The sequence below is a fragment of the Canis aureus genome, chromosome 1 (genome assembly GCF_053574225.1).
Source record: "Canis aureus isolate CA01 chromosome 1, VMU_Caureus_v.1.0, whole genome shotgun sequence".
In the NCBI taxonomy this organism is placed as follows: domain Eukaryota; kingdom Metazoa; phylum Chordata; class Mammalia; order Carnivora; family Canidae; genus Canis; species Canis aureus.
This window is the reverse complement of record NC_135611.1, coordinates 4,555,901-4,575,729: the sequence shown is the minus strand read 5'-3', so window position 1 is coordinate 4,575,729 and position 19,829 is coordinate 4,555,901. Positions and strand designations below refer to the sequence as shown.

General features: G+C 47.2%; 1 long non-coding RNA gene across 1 annotated transcript in view; it reads left to right on the top strand.

Moving 5' to 3' along the window:
• Positions 1–19,829, top strand: part of LOC144301400 (uncharacterized) — a 48,427-nt gene that overhangs the window by 8,714 nt on the left and 19,884 nt on the right. The window contains exons 2-4 of the long non-coding RNA XR_013368240.1: positions 522–610; positions 2,338–2,465; positions 3,958–4,293. This is a non-coding gene — a long non-coding RNA (uncharacterized LOC144301400). The remainder of the gene's footprint in view (positions 1–521; positions 611–2,337; positions 2,466–3,957; positions 4,294–19,829) is intronic.

Below are 19,829 nucleotides of genomic sequence, written 5' to 3'. Positions count from 1 at the left end.
TCGGAATTCTAACATACAGAATGTGCCTCACTCTGTGCTCAGTGCATGGAAGGCACCAAATAACTGGTAGGTATTGTCACTACTGTCATTGGACTTGCTCAATCAGCTACAGGTACACCTACAGCCATTCGCTGCCTCGTCCACAAAAGTATCATGCAAGGTGTGGTGGCAAACAGACAAATGCACTGGTAGGTTGCTGGGACTAATCACATACTTGAGTTGGAAATGTACAGTGTTAGCTGTCTAACGGGGTTCAACAGTGTGGCATGTCACAGCTCCAAGGACACCCTCCTCCAGTACCACCAAATTTCAGCTCAAATCTAAATGTAAAATCTGAGTTGGGGAGGAAGTAAGGGGTCTGGGCAAGGAGATAAGTGGTGGACAGGGTGGTTTTGTTGTTCAAGGTAGAACTAAAGACATGTGTGGTTGGAATCCCGCATGTGTGGTCCTTCCCCTACTCACCTTCCAAGGGAGATGTGCAGATGGGTTACGTGGGCAGTGAACAGTGTTTATCACCGTAGGGTTCTGACCAGAACTTCACTGGGCTCACCACGTGAACTGGACTGGAATGTGTGCGACCCAGGAGGAGACGCCTGGGGCCTTCCTAGAGGCAAGTGGAGACCCTCTACCTCTACCATGAGGCCCGTGAGATTCCTGCTTGGCTTCCCAGGGGCTGGGGTCTGAAGCCTTTTAAAGAATGGGTACTCCTCAGAGGACCAGGAGTTGTGGTCTCTTTCCTCTAGTTGACAGACATCACACTGAAACCTAATGTTACATGTTGCCCTGACCTCTTCTTCAGTTGTGGTGAGGGGGAGGGAGCTAAAACCTGTGTCCTCCCCTTGAGTTAGAATGTGGAGCCAGCAGGTGGCAGCGTGATGTCCACCAGGGAGGACTTCCTGCTTCCTTCTGCTGAGGGGAATCAAAGGGACGTCAGTAGGTCCCATGATCTGGATGATTCAGAGAACATTCTCGGTCAAGGTGTGGACTGTTTTGATGCTTTTACTTTATTTTGGTGATGCTCAGTTTATGTTCCAGAAACACACATCCTCAGTTGCCCGGGTTTAACCCCTTGCCTATTTCAATGTGCCTCTATCACTTTGTGGGTTATCTGCATCTACGTATTCTTAGGTGTTTGAGCCAATGTTTACCTGAGCTGCTTACCTTTTTTGTTTGTTGGTTTGTTTGTTTGTTAAAAATATCTTTGGTCTTGATTCAACGCATTCTTTCCATTAGCTCCACTAGCTTCATCCACAGGGTCCACTGGTGAGCAAGTACATTGTCCTTGGGTGTCAGGGGAGGGAACAGGGCTCAGTATCACTCTCTGTGCATCCTCTGCCTTCATGTAGCTTCTAGCAGACTCATTTGTGTTCAATTGCAGTTTCCTAGAAGCACAGACATATTTTTCTTTTCAAAAATCCCCCTCGTTCATATATTCCTTCATCAGACCAACATTTACTCCTAGGTGTGTGCTATTTTGATAAACATAGAAAAAATATGAATAAGGCTTTCATAGGTTAAATGATGAGTTTGAGGGGGCTAGAAACGGGCCAGTTAAAGACCAGAGCAGCCTCATGAGGGGTTAGGAGAACACATGATAGCTTCCGAGTCTAGGGAGCTTCTCAGGGAGGTGGTTGTCACATGTTTTGGTTATAATTCATTAAAATGAGTATATATTGAGTTCATTGCAAAATCAACTCTAATATCAACACTCAATGATGTGAATGAACTTCACACTCCAGGTGGTACCTATGATCACATCGGGGGACGGGTGCCATGTGCAAGCTGGCTCCAGCATGGGTGCCACCACTCCTAGTAACGTCCATGTGAGCTTGAACTCCATGTGACTCCTGCTCACCAACGAGGGAAGAGCCTCTCTCTTCCTACTGCTTCTTCATTTTTCCAGGGTTATGTAACGAGTTGCCACAAACGTAGCGGCTATAAACAACACCCATGGATGTATCTCAGTTACTGTACAGGGGGCATCTGGATCCTCTGCCTGGGATCTCAATGGGCTGAAATCGAGGGGGTAGCTGGGGTCTTATCTGAAGATCAGGCTTCTCTTCTAAACTCCGGTTCTGGGCAAAATTGAGTCATTTGAATTACAGGGCTAGTGCCCTCAGCAACTAAAGGTCACCCATAGTCCCTGCCTCGTAATCCCTCGCCCCCACAACAGAGCCATAAAGTAAGTGGGAGAGTGTCTTTATCGCTTTGAGTCCCTTTTAGGAGTTCCTCTTGCTGAAGTCAGGCCCACCAAGGATAATTTTTCCTTTGAAGAACTCAAAGTCATCTGATTTGGGACCTTAATAACATCTTGAATCCCTTCCCCTTTGTACGTAGGTAATCGAATCATGACAGTCACAGTTTCTGCCCACACTCCAGAGGAAGGGATCACACGGGCATGCATCCCAAGGAGTAGGACGCTGGGACCACCACAGAATCCTGCCTCCACATCCTCGTGGCCTGAGGTCAGATTCCTTGGGTATAGAAGACCAAGTCCAAATGTACTAATATAGCTCACAGGATGCCTGCTGATTATTCTGGTCTCTTGCCACCTCCCCGTGGTCCCTTCTCCGTGCTCCAGCCATGTAGCCTGATTTTGTTTTAAATATGTTGGGGATCCCTGGGTGGCTCAGTGGTTTAGTGCCTGCTTTCGGCCTATGGTGTGATCCTGAAGTCCCAGGATCGAGTCCCATGTCGGGCTCCCTGCGTGGAGACTACTTCTCCCTCTGCCTGTGTCTCTGCCTTTCTCTCTCTCTGTGTCTCTCATGAATAAATAAAAATTCTTAAAAAATAAATAAATATGTTCAGTTATCTCTACACCTGTGCCTCCTCTCCTCCCCTCTTCCGATAATCCTCATGTTTCAGCTTAACGTTGCTTTCTCTGGAAAGCCTCCCTAAGTCCCCTGCCCCTCCAAGGTCAGCTGCTCTTGCTTTGGGCATCCAGGACACCCCCATCCTCATTCCCAGTGTCATCGTTGGGTCTCTCCTCTGTCACAGGCAGCAGTCTCTTTCCCCAGCTAAACTGCAAACTCCCCCCTGATTCTGCAGCAGCCAGTGCAGGGCCAAGGATTTGGGGACTGTTTGGTGTCGGCTGTCTTGTACACAGTGGTCTCTGGGAGGGGACCTGCACCGTGGATGCCCTTGGTGAGCCTGAATGCCACTTTGCTCTGTCTGTCTATATAGGGCCATTTACACCTGCCCGACCCATGGCCAGTTTGGCTCCTTCACAGGCACCATTTTCTGGTCCTCTCTTTAGGTCTCTGTGAGGGCCCTCATGGTTGATCTGTGTCCCAGTACCCTGACAGTACTGGAACTGGGGACAGTGCCTCACAGGCTCATCTAGCCCTAGGCCCCCAAGAGTGCTTGGCACAAAGGTACTCAGCATGTGTCTGGACGGCAGCCCTAGAAGTGGTTTGGGATGACCAGAAGAGCATCAGCGGTGGGGTCAGGCAACCCTGTGTCAACACCTAGTTATCCCAGTGATTGGCCGTGTGACTCAGTTTCTCCATCTAGGATCTGAGGCTGACCACAGCACCTCCTCCCTCAAAGAACCAATGTGAAAATGAAATGAGACAATACACCTCAAGTGCTCAGTGTGGACTTGGCCGAGCTGAGCGCTTGATATATTAGATCTGTGATTGTTTGCAGTGGAGCCTCACATCTCCAAGCTTACATTCTACGGTGGCATCACTGGTCATCTGCAGCAATAAGCATGACATCCGGAGAGCTCAGTCCTCTCCCGTGAGATGCACTGTATGTCAAGTCAGGGAGCCTGTGGAGCATCCCCCAGGCCGCGCAGAAGGCCCGAGGATCGGAGTCGGTGCAAGTCATTTCCCCACGCAGAACCCCACAATGGCCCAGCTGCCCTTCATGGAGAAGGGATCCTGTTGGGCACTGTGATCTGAGGACAGGAGAGAGTATCGTGTTTTTATTTATTTTATTTTATTTATTTTACAGATTTTATTGAGTCATGAGAGGCACAGAAAGAGAGGCAGAGACACAGGCAGAGGGAGAAGCAGGCTCCCTGTGGGGAGCCCGACGCAGGACTCGACCCCGGGACCCCAGGATCACGCCCTGGGCTGAAGGCAGATGCGTAACCGCTGAGCCACCCAGACGTCCCAGTACCGTGCTTTTAAAATAAGGCTTCAGAGACACGGTGAATCTGCTTGTATTTGCCCCAAAATGCTATGAGACTCTTCTAGCACATGGCCTGGAAATCTCTTAAAGTCACAGATTGATCTACTGACCTTCTGCGCCGGTAACCGCTGGCCGACGGGGCCGCTATATGACAGTGTAAGTGCATCTGAGCCGAGTAAAGGCGGGACTGTTCCCTCGGGTGTCCGCAAAGCATTCGGCGAACGACCGTTCTGGTGGCCGCGCGGGCGGAGTGCCCGGTGCGGGGACCGCCGCCTCCCGGTCCACGCGGGGCGACCGCAGGCGGCCCCCGGGCAGGTGGGAGAGCCCCAGGCTGCCCCCGGGCCCCGAGCCCTGCGCCGCCACCCTGGGGGAGCCGCGAGCTGCCCAAGCCCAGAGGAGGGGTTTGTTCGGTGTTTCTGTCTCTGCCACGAGGATCGGGGTGACAGGCTTCCCTCTGTGAACACACTGAGTTGTGTCAAGAGGTTCGGGAAGTGTTCGCTTGGGCAGAGGCCGGCGCAAAGCGGGGCGTGGGGCCGCCGGGCGCGCCAGGAGTGGGCCCGAGCGGGGAGCAGCGCGCCTTTCGGTCTCTTTGCCTTGAGGGCTGGTGTTTGATTCCCCTGCCCTTCAGGCCATCATTAGCGTCTTTGGGGGGAAGTGTTCAGTCCATAAATATGAAAATAAGCACACAATTGACCAACGGACGGAGTTTGTTTCCATTAGGTTTTGCCAGTTGAGGAGGCGCCTATTCGGAGAGCACTGCCTGTGACGTAGCTGGTGGTGTTCCCCACGTCTGATGACAGCGGCAGGTCCTTTCACGACGCCGTGTTCAGGAAGGGAGGGGGCACGGAGGCCGGGGTGCAAGGATGGGCAGGGGTTTTTCCACCGTAAGCACAACTGGATGTAACTCCGAAGTGCCTGCGGACTATGGAACCACAGTGCAATTGATATGATGGTTCTGGAAAAGCTGGTCACACAGGCTATTGGCCTGGCCTCTTTGGTGTCATCAGGGTCCAGCGTAGAGACACCCAGGAAGGGCCCACTAGAGATGAAAGACACAGAATTACAAAGCAGGGAGTGCCGTTGGGGCTGCCCCACGTGCCTGGGAGTCTGGGTGGCTTTGGGGTGCAGCGGGGCTCACCACCCTGGGGCAGCATCCGGGAGGCGTGGCCTGGCCCGGCACGCGACACGCTGGGGTTTCTCTCCACTTGCAGCCGCAGCCTAGCGTTCTGCTTGAAACCGAAAGGGTTGGTTTGGTTTGTTTGTTTTGTTTTGTTTTCCTTTTAATTTTCCTCTTTCTGGAATTCCCACCACTGCCTGGAAGGAACATATGGCATGGTGATTGCATTAGGGTCGTTTATACGTTTAGCTAGAAGGGGTGCACAGTGAGTGGAGAAAACAATTCACTTTGAAACACAGGAACAGAAAGTTTAAGGCCTCGCGTTCATACCCTTCCCAGAAGCAAATCGATCAGAGGTTCAAAACCCACTGGGAGTCTGGACTCCTGAACAGGCGCAGGCCCCAGGAGTGTTGCCTCAAGGAGACAGGGGATGCGAAAGCCTGCCCAGACCCTACTACCCACATGCCCTTCTCGGGCCTTCACTGAGCCACTCTGCAACAGTAAGACATACTGGGAGCATCGTCTGTCCTATAGATCCTACCATAGGCTTTCTACAACCTGTGTCAATCGGGAAAAAAAAATACAGAAGATGACTTCTTTTTTTCTTTTTTAAAAGATTTTATTTATTTATTCACGAGAGACACACAGAGGGAGGCAGAGACACAGGCAGAGGGAGAAGCAGGCTCCCTGAGGGAGCCCAGTGTGGGACTCGATCCCAGGACCCTGGGACCACGCCCTGAGCCCAAGGCAGACGCTCAACCCTGGAGCCCCCAGGTGACCCAGAAGATGACTTCTTTAGGACATGAGGGATACTTTTATTTTTCTTCCCAAATCCAGCCTTCCCCTTCTTTCCTTCTCCTGGGATCTTCAGAACTGTGTTTATGTTCAAATGTTTTGTTGGTCTTCAAAAAAGCTGCCCTGATAGACCCTTTAGTTTAGGTGTAGCATGTCAGCAGAGACCTTCACCCCAGGACTGTCACCAACTGCTGTTGTTGAGGTTCCTGCACTGGTGACCCTCAGACCTGTCACCATGGGCACCATGACAGGGTTCCACACTCAGGTGTCTTTAGAAACCCTGGGCCAAAACACAGACACAGAGACTTGATAGCAGGATTGCTTGAGTCTTTAAACATGTGCCATGAATTTCCCTGAGTGCACAGGGCCCATTGTATTTCGCAAGAAATTTTTAAAATATTTATTTATTGGTAAAATATACATAACATAAAATGTACCATTTTCGCCATTTAAAAATGTGCAGTGCAGGGGCATCTAGGTGGCTCAGTGTTTGAGTATCAGCCTTGGCTCAGGGCGTGATCCCAGGGTCCTGGGATTGAGTCCTGACTTGAGATCCCTGCAGGGAGCCTGCCTCTCCCTCTGCCTGTGTCTCTTCTCTCTGTCTGTGTCTCTCATGAATAAAAAAATAAAATCTTTAAAAAAATTATGCAGTGCAGTGGCACTATGCACATTCCCACTGTGGCCAACCGTTCCCATGTCCCACTCAAGAGCTCCTGCATCATTCCAAACTGAAACACTATCTCTGTTTGACAACCACTCCCTATTCCCTCTCTCCTACCTCCTGTTCATCACCAATCTGCCCATGCTAGGTCCCGCATAGACATGGACTCATACAGTATTTGTCCCTTGTATCTGGCTTATTTCACTCACCATAATGCCCTCTGTGTTCATCCATGGGGCAGGATGTGTCAGATTTTCCTTCCTTTGTAAGGCTGAGTAATATTCCACCATATGGATAGATCACTTTGTATCCGTTCATCCGTTGACGGGCCCATCTGTTGTTTCCCCCTTTGGCTGCTGTGAATGGCGTTGCTATGAACATGGGTGAACAAGTATTTGCTTGAGTCCTTGCTTTCCACACGTTTGGGGATATACCCAGAAGTGGAAGGTGCTGGATCATATGATAATTCTGTGTTTAACTTTCTTAGGAGCCGCCAAACTGTTTTCCATGGTGGCAACACCATTTTACATTTCCACCCGTAATGCCCCAGAATCCTAATTCCCTACATCCTTACCCACACATGTTATTTTCCATTGTTTTTGGTAACGGCCATCCTAACGGGTGTGAAGTGACACCTCACTGTGGCTTTTCATTTGCATTTCCTGAAAACTAGTCATGTTGAGCATCTTTTCATGTGCATATTGGCTGAGAGTGTAGAGGAATGTCTGTTCATGTTTTTTGCCCATTTTTGAATTGGATTGATTGTTTTTTGTTGTTGACTTGTGAGAGTTCATTATATATTCCGGGTATTAATTCCTTATTAGATACATGACTTACAAATATTTTCTCCCATTCTGTGGGATGTCTTTTGCTCTTTTGATTGTGTCCTTTATGCAAAAACACTCTTAATTTTGATGAAATATGACTTATCTAGTTTTTCTTTTGTGACCTGTGCTTTTGTTGTCATACCTAAGAACCATTGCCAAATGCAATGTCACAACGCTTTTCCCTTGTGTTTTCATCTAAGACTTCTATAGCTGTAGCTCCTGTGGTGAGGTCTTTGATCCATTTTGAGTTAATGTTTGTGTGTCATATATGTAAGGGCCCAACTCCAGTCTTTTGCATGTGGGCCTCCAGTTGTCCCGGCACCTTTGTGAAGTGATTGTCCTTGCCTCACTCAATGAGCTCAGCATCCTTATTGAAAGTCATTTGACCATACAGGTGAGGGTTCATTTCTCAGCTTTCTATTCTATCCTACTTGTCCATAGTCTGTCCTATGCCAGCACCACATTGTTTTGATTGCTGGTAGCTCTGTAGTCAGTTCTTAAATCAGGAAGTGTGAGTTTTCCAACGTGGCCGGTCATATCCAAGATTGTTTTGAAATTCCCTAATGTTTTGATTATCAAACACTTCTCTTTTTCCTGGACCTATTAACATCTCTCAGATAAATAATCCATAGAACCAATCACTTTGAAAGGACTTTTCCCCCCAGCTTGGTTATGATTTGTTTTCCTGGAGTCCTTAAGAAAACTACTGACCTGGTTTATGTTCACATATGACTTAAGAAAGTAACGGTCCAGGCTGTTGAAAAAAATGCAGGTGAATTGAATTTTATTCTTGTCCCTGAAAACCCATTGCTGTGTAAAAACTTGAGTCTCCTGTCATCCTTTCAGGTCTAGCGAATGAACTTTTCTGTGCCTCTCCTTCTCCTTTTTCCATTCGTGAGACTGGATGGCAGCCTGTTCAAGATGTTGTGACAATTAATGAAACGGAATCTGTAAAATGCTTTGAGTGCTTTGAAAGAAAAGTGTCATGTAAATTCAAGGGAAAGTACTAGTATAACTCCTGAATCAGTGCAAACATAAATTTTCCCCAATCATTTTGTGGAATGTTGCAGGTGGCACATTCCCTCTTCTGGCAATCCCGAGATCACCTGAAATCTAGGACGGGCACTCTTTCCCTAACTTCCATGATGAAGTTTTGTTGTGAAAAGCCTCATCTAAAGCAACTCAAATGTAAACTCACATCTGCTGCAACCTAGACATGGAGCCCCCAGGCGATCTCAGGCAGCAGCCCCCAGGTGTGCAAGAGTGTTTGTCACTTGTTAGGCCCACCTGGATACACAGCTCCCCCTTCATGTTTTCATGTGAATTTTTATTAATGTTACATAAATATATACATAATTTTAAAATGCAGGTAGTTGTATGGGCTTATGATGGGGAAAGCATGCTGTTCCTAAGCCCCTCCCCTCCACCCCCCGTGTCCTCATCCTAGTGATAGTGGTTTTATTTTACACTCTGGATACTACGTGATGACCTCCTCCTATAGACAGCAGTGGTACTTGTTGCCATGCCCCGCACCACATCTCACATTCCTTCCCACCATCCCCCTGGCGGAGGTATCCTCTGTCTTTTGATTTGGTCAGTGGTTTGCTTTGCCATGACGATGACTTTGAAAATATGTAGAGCTGAACCATATAGCATCCTAGGATTACATTTCTTTTATTGTGCATTACTTATTTTCCTGGTGTAATTTTTGTTTTTGGTGGAGAGGAGGCTTAAATTTCTATGATCCTATTACTGATGCATCTCTCCAAGGGAGTTGGCATGGTTGATCATCCCCATCTCCTTGATATATTTTCTTCACATGGTTTCCAAAATGCCACACTCTTGCTTTTTTAGTGTCCTTGCTGGTTCCTCCTTTCTATCTGGCCTCAGGTTTTTACAAGATTTAGAAAGTAAACACAGTACCGGCTGGTATTGAGAAACCTCACCGGCCTTTGGAGAAGGCAGACTCGGTGTCCTCTTTTCTACACTACAGTTGCTACAGCCTGGCCACAATTATCAGTCTTTTTCAACTTATTCTTTGAAAAGATTATTTTAAAAGGTATCATTGGGGAAAAGAAATATAGAAAGACTACTTGAGAAATAGAAGTATGTCTGCATGCAATAATTTTCTTCTATGTGGGCACTGCCAGGAATCGGGGATGTTAGAGATATTTAGGGACACACACACACATACACACACACACACACTCAATTTATTCTCAACCAAGGGCACTGAGTGAGAAGTTAGCACACAATTTCTATTAACAATAATGAGAGCTGTGAGTGTGTCTCCAGTCACAGCACTGGACATTTACCCCTTAGGGTCCACATAAATTTGAGCAGTTGACCATGTGAAATGTTCTTTTATGGGCAATAAGGGCACTGAAAAGCAGCTACATGTTTTCCTAAACCTGACCACCCACCAGTATGTCTGCATAATTCTTCGATTTTTTCCCCCTGGAATCCAGATGCAGTGAACACTCTGCTGGTTGGGTGGAGGCACTGCATACTGCTCTCTGCCTCTCTGCAAAAGTCATGTAACAGTTGCATCTTTTGATGTTAAATCTAGCCTGGAACTGCAATTCCTCCCTTTAGGTGATTTGATTAGAAATCTCCCCGTTGATCTAGAGCAGTGAACTCTATTCCTCTCTGCCTGTACTTTGTGCAACATGGAGAATCCTGTTTGAAAATGGAGGTTGTCTCTATAGATTCACATGCCCACCCACACAGCCACTGGCCGATTGCTAGGGTGAATGCTGGGCTTATGGATTCTCTTTCCTGCTTTATGTAAATTCAGAGGCTTGTGCCTTTTAGTTTTTGATCTATTTTGCAAGACCTTGAAAATGAAAGTCTCAACAGATAGGCAACACTGGCCCACCAGACTGTTACTCACCATCCACAGTGACCCAAATTCCTGTGTAATTCAGGCCAGTTCCATCCAACACAGCTCACCTAAATGCAGAACTTAGCTTTGAAGACTTGCTTCTTGATATTCAACAGCTAGTTACTAATCAAGAGATAATATTACTAATTACAAGTGTTTTTATATACCTCCTATTCTATGAGGACGGATCCCGAGTCTCCCCCAGTGCGTATTTGTGACATCCTGGTGAGTAGGGCCATGCACTACTCAGGAACCCGCTGTGTGGCTCACGGTCGACTGTCCAACCATCCGCATGTGTCTGGGGAGTGCGGGGTGAATTGCAGACATTGCCAACATCATGGGGATGTTCTCACACCATTCCAATAGCCCAGGACAAAAAGCCCCTTTGGAAGCCCTTTCTTGGTGATGTGACTTTTCCCTCACGGATGCCATCACTGCGATTTCCCCACACTGTGTCTCTGCCACAGTCTACAGCTAAAGCTGTAGGGCTTTTGTACGTTTGCTTCACTTTAGGGAGACTTCCAGGTCTCAAACCAAATGTGGTTTAATGCTAGTATCAGGCCTTTCATATTACTTGTTAAGTGTGGTTTAATTTGCAAATTCTACTTTAATAGGAAGGAAGAAGGAAAGAAAAGAAAAGGACTGGGTTTAGTCTTTCCCAAACTGATGCCTTTGCATTCTGCTTTTTGTCTGGGTCAGATGTGTTACTCTCCCATTTGTTGTTGTGAGTGAGGAAAAGGGACCAAGGAGAGGAGATGTGCCACCCATGCCTCCCAGTGCCATGAGCACCGTGCTCAGAGGCCAGGGTCTTTCCATGCTGCTTCTCTTTGATAATGACTTTTGTTCTGTTGCACCCTACTATGCGATCTAAAATCAGAAGAAAATGTGCTTTGGGTTCTTGAAATCAAACAAACAAAAAAGAGTTAAAATGGAAATCAGTGGGATGTTTCTTTCAGCTTTAGGGGCTGGGCCTTCCCTACGTCCAGAAGGGCATCCATCAGGCCATCTCCCTCTCTGTCCACCCAGCAGGGCAGGAGGAAGGCTCCCCACCTGGGGCTGTGGAGGCACTGGGCCCTCTAACAAGTTTATAAACTCCCCGGAGGATGGATTTGTTTCATTAATCTCTAGGATGCCCTCAAGCAGACTTAGTTCTTTACAATTTGATTTTGAAATAATTTTTATTAATGTTTGCAGAACAAGAAACGTTTCAGTAGGGTTTATGGTAATAAATGATCTAACTAGCATCTCTTGGCCACTCAGCTACCTTGAGGAGGTGACTCCCTGTGAGCAAATTTTTGCTGAGCCCAGAATAGGCTCTTACCAATTCTGGTTCATTTCCTTCTTCTTTAGCAGGAAATGGCTTCTGCCTGTGCCCGTGGACTCTGCTGCAGCCAGCAAGAGTAGTTTTTGATTGGAGTAGGTGAGCCAGTGCTCAGCAGTTTCAGATTTTCATGAATGGTCTGCTGAGCAATTCCCATATAAAGGATGGCTGCCAAAGGCTTCCCCTGTGCCCGGCATTGTGCTCAGTCATTCTGAACTAAGTACCAGTTTATATTCATATGACAGATGAGAAAAAAACCAAAGGCCCTCCCTAGACCCAGCCGGGAAAGTGACTTCTACATGGTCACATGGCTGACTTGAGGCAGAGGCAGGCTCTTCTGATGCTTATTTCAGCCCCATGCTCTTGACTTATGGACACACAGCCTCCTCTGCCCAATGCCTTATGGTATTTGGTGATCAAGCTACACATGCTAGGCTCATGTCTGAAACTTCTAGGAAAGAGAGGCATCCATGAGGCACAATATCGGAATTCATGTGCACCCACCCTCTTTGCCTACAGTGGACTGAGTATGTTCTTTCTTCCTAATGACACGTGTACCCTCTTACATGCCCTGAGAAGGAATGATGTACTATATGAGTTTGATTCACTCTTCCACACCACGGGGAACCTTGTGACCTGGAGTTTCAGACTTGGAGGTGAATGCAGCATCCTGTGGATTTGTAGGCAGGGAGAAGGAAGGTTGGCCAAGACCAGTTCTGAGAAGTCTCATTCAGGGAAGGCAAGGGCTCTGGAACCCAAGCCAGGCAGATAGCCAAGCAGGTGGCCAGTCTCAAAACTCCATGTTGACATGGGGCGATTGGATTGAAACCAGAATTGAGAAGCATGGAAGCAGAGAGGCAGGAGGTCTCAGCTCTGAAAGGTAAGAGCAATTATACCTCAGCCATGGCCAGGGAGGAGACTAATCTCTATCTGACACTGGCCACAGGAAGATTATAGGCACCACGGAGTAGATTGTGTAGCAAATACTGTCTGGTATTACCAGAGTCTGTGTGGACTGTGGCTTTGAAGTAATCCTTCTATTTTGACTGGAAAAAAATTTCATATTAATGTGACATCTTATATTCATGGTCTAGCTCTGCATTGAGCTCCATGACTTAATTGAATTGGAGGTCTCGGAAGAAATCACCAATCTCGGAGTGGGAGCCCAATTACAGGGAGTGATAGTTACAATGGAAAGGCGCTGAAGTGGAGCTGAAGTGGGGAGTGGTGTGCTGTGACTGTGCCTACGTTTCAGATGGGCCATGGGGCTGACTTGGGCTCCTTTCTGACCTGTCCCATGTCCATACATGCAGGATGAGGGAATTTCCCCTTGTTCAGCTTGAATTAAATTCAAACGAGAGATTGTTGGAACTGGGGCTGATTTGTCGATCTGTCTTTCTAGGAGTATGCAGACTCGCTGCTTTGGTGTGAAGATAGCAGGGTTTTTTTTTTTTTTTATGGATAATTTAGGTCTCATTCCCTGCCAGAACTTTTGAAAAACAAATCTCAATAGTATAAGCCCCACAAATCGGTTATAGACCAAATGGTCTTCTTTGGTGCGATATTCTATAAGTAGAACAAGGGTCTTTGGGGGGCCTTTTTTTAGTACACCAACCTAGTTAAATATGGTGAATTATAAGTCATTTTTGAAGAACTTAAAGATGCTGCAAATAGACAACTCTTCAGTGATCAACTGATGTATGGTGTCTCTTCTAATCCTGCCAGAGCATCTAATTTTTGAGTTGGATTTTGGATGACTGTATTGTAAATCTATCCGTCCCTCCCTCCCTCCATCCTGTCCCTCCTCTCCCCCTCCCTCCCTCTGTCCCTCCTCTGTCCCTCCATCTATCCCTCTCATCCTCGATCTCTTTCCTCTCTCGCTATGTCTGCTCCTCCATCCTTCCATTCATTTGTTTGTGATCATAGAACTGCACAGATAGATGGATGATTGTGCGAATGGTAGGTATGCCGTGGAGAGAGTCAGGCATGATGTCCTGGGAACCAGTAATGGGGAACTTTGTGAGGCTTCCCTGGGGATGGGATGATTTAGCTGATATTGGAAGGCTCAAACAGTAAATAGCAAATGTTTCATCAAAATGTTTGATTTCTTCTGCACCCCCTTTGACTCCCTACTTGGTTGAATGCAGTTTAAGAGTGACCACAGTCGGGATCCCTGGGTGGCGCAGCGGTTTGGCGCCTGCCTTTGGCCCAGGGCGCGATCCTGGAGACCCGGGATCGAATCCCACATCGGGCTCCTGGTGCATGGAGCCTGCTTCTCCCTCTGCCTGTGTCTCTGCACCTCTCTCTCTCTCTCTGTGACTATCATAAATAAATAAAAATTACAAAAAAAATTAAAAAAAAAAAAAAGAGTGACCACAGTCTGGGGGACTCTTCCAGTACTCTTCCAATAGTAGCTCCAAGGGCTGTGAGGGGGCTGTGCACAGCTCTGCTCCAGGTGTGGGGAAAGAGGGAAATAAAGAGCATCACAAAGAGCATCCCCTCCATTCCAGGGAGAAGGCTTGTGTGGGTGTGTAGATGTGTTTGTTTGTGTAGCCCTGTGTGTTTGTGTGCACACAGGTGTATGTGTGACATGAGTGTGTGTGCGCGTGTGTGATGGGACGTTGATTTGTTCCCTTGCATTTTCTATCCACTCCTACAGTTTACCTCCATTCTTGTTATAACTGCTACCATTTATTTAACTTACTCTGTATGGACTTGGTTTATTCTTTCTCCTTTGCCTAGACTTCTTCTCCACCTCTTCACTTCCTTCTTCAATTCCTTCTCATCCTCCCAGGCTGAGGTCAGCACCAACTCACCTTGGAAGACTGTAGGGGGTGGGTTACATGCACCCCGCAGACATCAGAACATCAGGTGCTCACCCTGGGGCCTCAGCAAGAGTAGGCCCAGCACTCGTGCACCCAGAGTGTTCGGGGCACTGCGGCCCCTTGCAGGTGCCCTGTGAACATTCATTGGCTGAATGAGTGATATGAATTTGGCCTTAGGGACATACCTCAAAAGATAGCAGGCTTACTTCTCAGGGCTAGAACTCAGTGGCTGGAGGTCTAGGCAGAGACGGTGGGGGGACCTGGGTGTGTATGTGGGGAGTTGGGCCCAGGTAGTGCCAGAGCAGGTTCGTGGTGAAGTTGCTGAGGATGATTTCATAGTCCTTCCTTACACGGTCCCTTCTAGGGCCCTGGGAGCAGTGTCTTCACATGGGTGTGAGATTCGTATTGAAAAGTATTATATTGTTTTCCTTAAAGAAGCTTCCCTTAATTATAGAAACATAAAGACCCTAAAACCTGCCTTTGCCCCTCGTCAGGGCTGTTAATTGAGTCCTTTTGTGATAAGCATTAAAAGATGAAGAGAAACAGAATGACAGAACAACAAAAATGCAAAACCAGTGTTCCGAGATTTACTAGCATGCCAATATTCCTCCTGCCTTTTAGAGCGATTACTGTTTTAATCATGGGTAATGCTGCTTATCAAAACTTACTGTAAATGAGATTAGCCCAGCAGCATGGGCACAGCTTTACATGCAATTCTTAAAGAGTTTGTGATTCCAGGAGAGATTTCACACTGAAGTCCACTTAGGAGAAAGGCCTCTGACCTCCCCCCTCCCATGCTCACTTCCCAGCCTCATCCCCTTGGCAGCTTCTACCCCTCCCACTCACTGCCACCCCTCATTACACATTCCTTCCTGTATTTCCAAATAAATCCAAGATGAGGTCTGCTTTCCATCACATGGTTCTTGCTCCTTTCTTGCGGGCACTTAACAGTCTCTCCAAAACCGTGACAGGTTCTAATGATCAAATCCACAATCAATATTGGGCCAAGATTCCTAACAAAATAATCTCTTATGGGGCCCCCAGACCTTGGATCAAACTCTCTGCTTTAGGTGATTTTGAGAACAGTAAATGGGAGATTTTTAACCAATGCTAAGACCCATAAGGGACATCTTGTTGTATTCTGCATGACTCTGGTAACTCTAAGGTTGAGTAGATACTGAATCACAAATCAAAGGAAATACTATGTTTGATTGCTAGGTGATGTTTAAAAATGCACACATACACACATATAATATACATGTGTTAGGGTTTTCCAGAAAAAAGAATATGATATACATAATATATATATTTATATGTATTTATTACATATATAGAACAGAATAGGATATATACATATTCTCTATGCATATTTATATATTTTACATATATAAAACAGACTATGTTATGTATATGTATATATACTTATTATATATAATATATAATAAAGGTATGATAGGAATATATATGATAGGAATACACACACACACACACACACACATATAATAGGAATTGGCTCACTTGATTTTGGAGGACCAGAAGGCCCAGGAACTGTTTGTTGTCCAAAAGCTGGAGAACCAGGAAAGCAGATGGTGTAATTCAATCCAGGTCTGAAGGCTGAAGAACTGGGGTCCAAATCTGAGGGCCCAAGAACCAGAAGCACAGATATCTGAGGACAGGAGAAGATGGATATCCTCCACCTTCTATTCAAGCCCTCAGTGGATTGGATGATAACCACCCTCCGTGGTGAGGACAACCTTATTTATTCAGTATATTGATCCAAATGCTGGTTCTCCTCAGAACACCTTCACAGACACACCTAGAAACAATGTTTTGCCATCTATCTGGGCATCCCTTAGCCCAGTAAAGTTGACACATAAGATTAACTATCACGATATATGTTTTCTATCAGCAGACACTAATCTTTATCATTTTCTCCAAAGACCCTCCTACCTAGGTAGATGTCGCCCCCATTTTACAGAAGTGTGGAGCCATGAAGCAGCCTGCTTGAGGTCATTGAGATCACTGAGGATTGTGAGAGTGTGTGTGTGAAGGTGGATAGATGTGACCACCAAGCTTGGGCCTTTGCACTCTACCTGCTTCTTGCATGGCTGGATGATTATGGTGCCTCCTTTTCATTAAGTCAAAAAGATAATGTTTAGTCATGATAAATCCTGTGCCAAGCATAAGAAAACATATTTCTCTCAAAGAAAATCTAATTAGACAGAGAAGCTCACAGATCACCACCCAGCCCCTAGGCTGCTGTGTACAGCCATGCTGATTGGCCCCTGCACAACTCCAGGGGGCCCTGTCCTCGTGGATCATGATGGGCATGGAGTCTCTTGGAGTCAAGGCATCAACCCCACCCCGTCTCCTAACTGGTAACTCTTCAGCCTTACTTTCTGTTACTTGTTAATACTGTTCACTGATGTTCCAGGCACATGATAGAATTGGGCTTCCCAACCCCCTTGGATCAGATGTGGCCACCATTTGCTACGGCCAATGGAACGTGAGAGGGATTATTGAGTTAGTTCTAGGCAGAAGCCTGTAAGGGCTGGCACATGATTATACTAGTTTCTTAGAGGTTGCCACAACAAAGTACCACAAACTAAGAGGCTTAAAACAACAGGAATTTATTGTATCACACAGTTCTGGAGGCCAGAAGTTGAAATCAAAATGTCATCAGGGCATCTGTCCCTGCGAAGTTTCTAGTGGAAGGCCTTCTTCCATCTTCCAACTTCTGGTGGTCCCCAGCACTCTTGGCGTCCCTTGGCTTGTAGCTACATCCCTCCCATCTCTGTCTTGGCATCACGTGGCCTTCTCTGTATGATGGCCTCCCGTGTGTCTGTGTCTGCATCTTCTCTTCTGACTATGAGAACACCTGTCAAATTTGATTTAGGGTCCACCTAACTCAGTATGACTTCATGTTAACTAATGATACCCGCACCAACCCGATATCCAAGTTAAGTCACATTATGAGCTACTGGGGGTTGGGACTTCTTGAGGGGCACAGTGATTTCCCATGATTCCTTTCCCTTGTGCTAACACCCAGCTCCATGAGCCTGTGTCCCTAAATGAGGACGACGTCAAGCAGACATGTTAGGATGAACATGAAGAAAACTTTCTTTCTGAAGCAGCTGAGATTTGGGATTGCTTATTATCGCAGCTTTAGCCTAGCCTGTCCCAACTTAATGTAAATCTGAAGAATACACTTTTTTGTTTCTAACTTTGTGTCATATCTATTATTAGCTCATTGTGTCTAAGTCTTCTCATTTTTTTTTTTTTTTAGTCTTCTCATTATATTCATTCTTGTCATTATCGATATTCATTCATTCCCTTCCCTCCCATGTTGTAGGTACAGCTCGCTCTGGCTCTGTGATTAGGATCTGGCCACCAGGGTGTGCAAAAATATACTGTGAAGTCCTTGTCCTTCACCTTCTCCCTCCCCTTCCTGAGGGTGATGACCCAGCTCCATTCAAGCGGACCAGGGCAATGCTGTAGGGGTGGCAGTGTCAGGAAACAGAGGGTCCTGGTTCTAGAAGGACCTTGGAGTGTCAAGACCCCTTCCTGGCCTGGATCCCCCAGGGATCCCCAGGCTGCCACTCGAGAGGAAAATGAATTCTTGTCTTGTTTGAGCCCTTGTCATCCATCTCCTTATTTCAGAGGCCTGGTTTGTGCTCTAACCAACATGCATTCCAACGTGAAGAAATAAAAGTTCAGCTTACCTCCACTAACCTCCTCCTCTTGACCTCTTCACAGTGTTTGCTATTTCTGTTGTTATTTTTAGTTTTTCTTATGGCTGCCCTTGTGACTTCAAATAAAAACCTTCATTTCTTGCTCCATCAATGTGACTCCCTAAGTTGTGAGATGAAGATATTAACACTCCTACCTTTCTTCCACATCCTGCTCTGTGTCAGCTGCAATTTTATAAGGTTGTTAACATTTACATTATGTCCCTACAACCACAAACAAATTCGTTAAGGTGGCTTCCCAAAGTTTAAAATGAAAAGGCTGTGTTTATGTGTTACATAAATAGTGCTCAGTAAGGGCCGAGGAGAAAACGAGGACCATTTCCGTCTCTGCAGGCCCAGAGGGTGCCTCCTGGACCAGCATCAAAATTAGCTGAGTTCTTTAAAGATGTCAGTTCCCTAAAGTCAAGTTAATTCATTCAGTCACACTTATTTATTACATGGGTATTATGAACCAGATACTTTTCTAGGCATTGAGAACATAGTGGTGGATAAAACTGCCCCAGACCCTTGCCCAAGGGAGTTTATATCCCATCGTGGAGAGATAGAAATTAAACGGAATACATAAGGTACAGATATAAACAGAGACAAGTGGAGCAGGGAAGGCAGATAGGCATGTGTGGGGGTTTGAGAGCGTTGCCGGGGGGAGGACCTCACCCAGAGCGAAGACCAGAATGAGATAAAGGCACAAGCCATGTGCTGAGGGAGGGAGAGAGCATGCTAACTGAGCCCACAAGAAGGGTCAGGGATGTAAATAGTGCCAAGGAAGGAGGAGTGAGGGCCCTAGGGCAGAGATGAGGGGCACTGACCCATAGATCTATGGGTTGTTGGTCCTGGGAGGGGGGTTGTGTGAAGGATCATCAGGGTTGGAGAACTGGAAGGAATGAGCTAGAAAAGCAGGAAGAGGAGATCTGGAGGATGCTACTCAATGCTGACATGGCAGAGGGGTACATAATTGGGCAATGCACAGTCTGAGGAGTGAGCAAACTGGCAGAGAAAGAGGCCACTGGAGCAGATGGGATCTAGAAGCTGAGAGGCCAGGGCACTGGGAAGGTCACCTCCACGGACACTGGACTCTCGAAGAACCACCACTGGAGTGGGATAGAGCTCAGGGAGCAGGCCACGTGGTAGTCAGTAGACGGCTGCCAGGCTACGTTCACAGGGAAGGGTAGCCAGCGCTGTGGCGTGAGGGCAGGTGGTTCAGGCCCCGTGCTGGGGTGGGGGGGTGCACCTCCAGAGGCAAAGAGGGCTCGCTCTCCAGCAGGGGGCTGTGGGCAGTGGTGCTGGGGTCACAGCCGGGTGTGAGGCCGGTGAAGGGGCAGATGGTGGCCACAGGCTGAGGAGAAGGGGGTTTTCTGGTGGCAGAGTGTGTCCTGGGGTCACAGAAGGGGAGATGGGGCTGGAGTCAGGGTGCGGGCCATGGGCCGGAGGAGGCCCAGCGCTCTGGGCTGGCCTGGCAGGTGCATGCGGGAGGCTGGCACTGCCGTGGTGGGGAAGCCCGGGGGTCCTGCCAGGA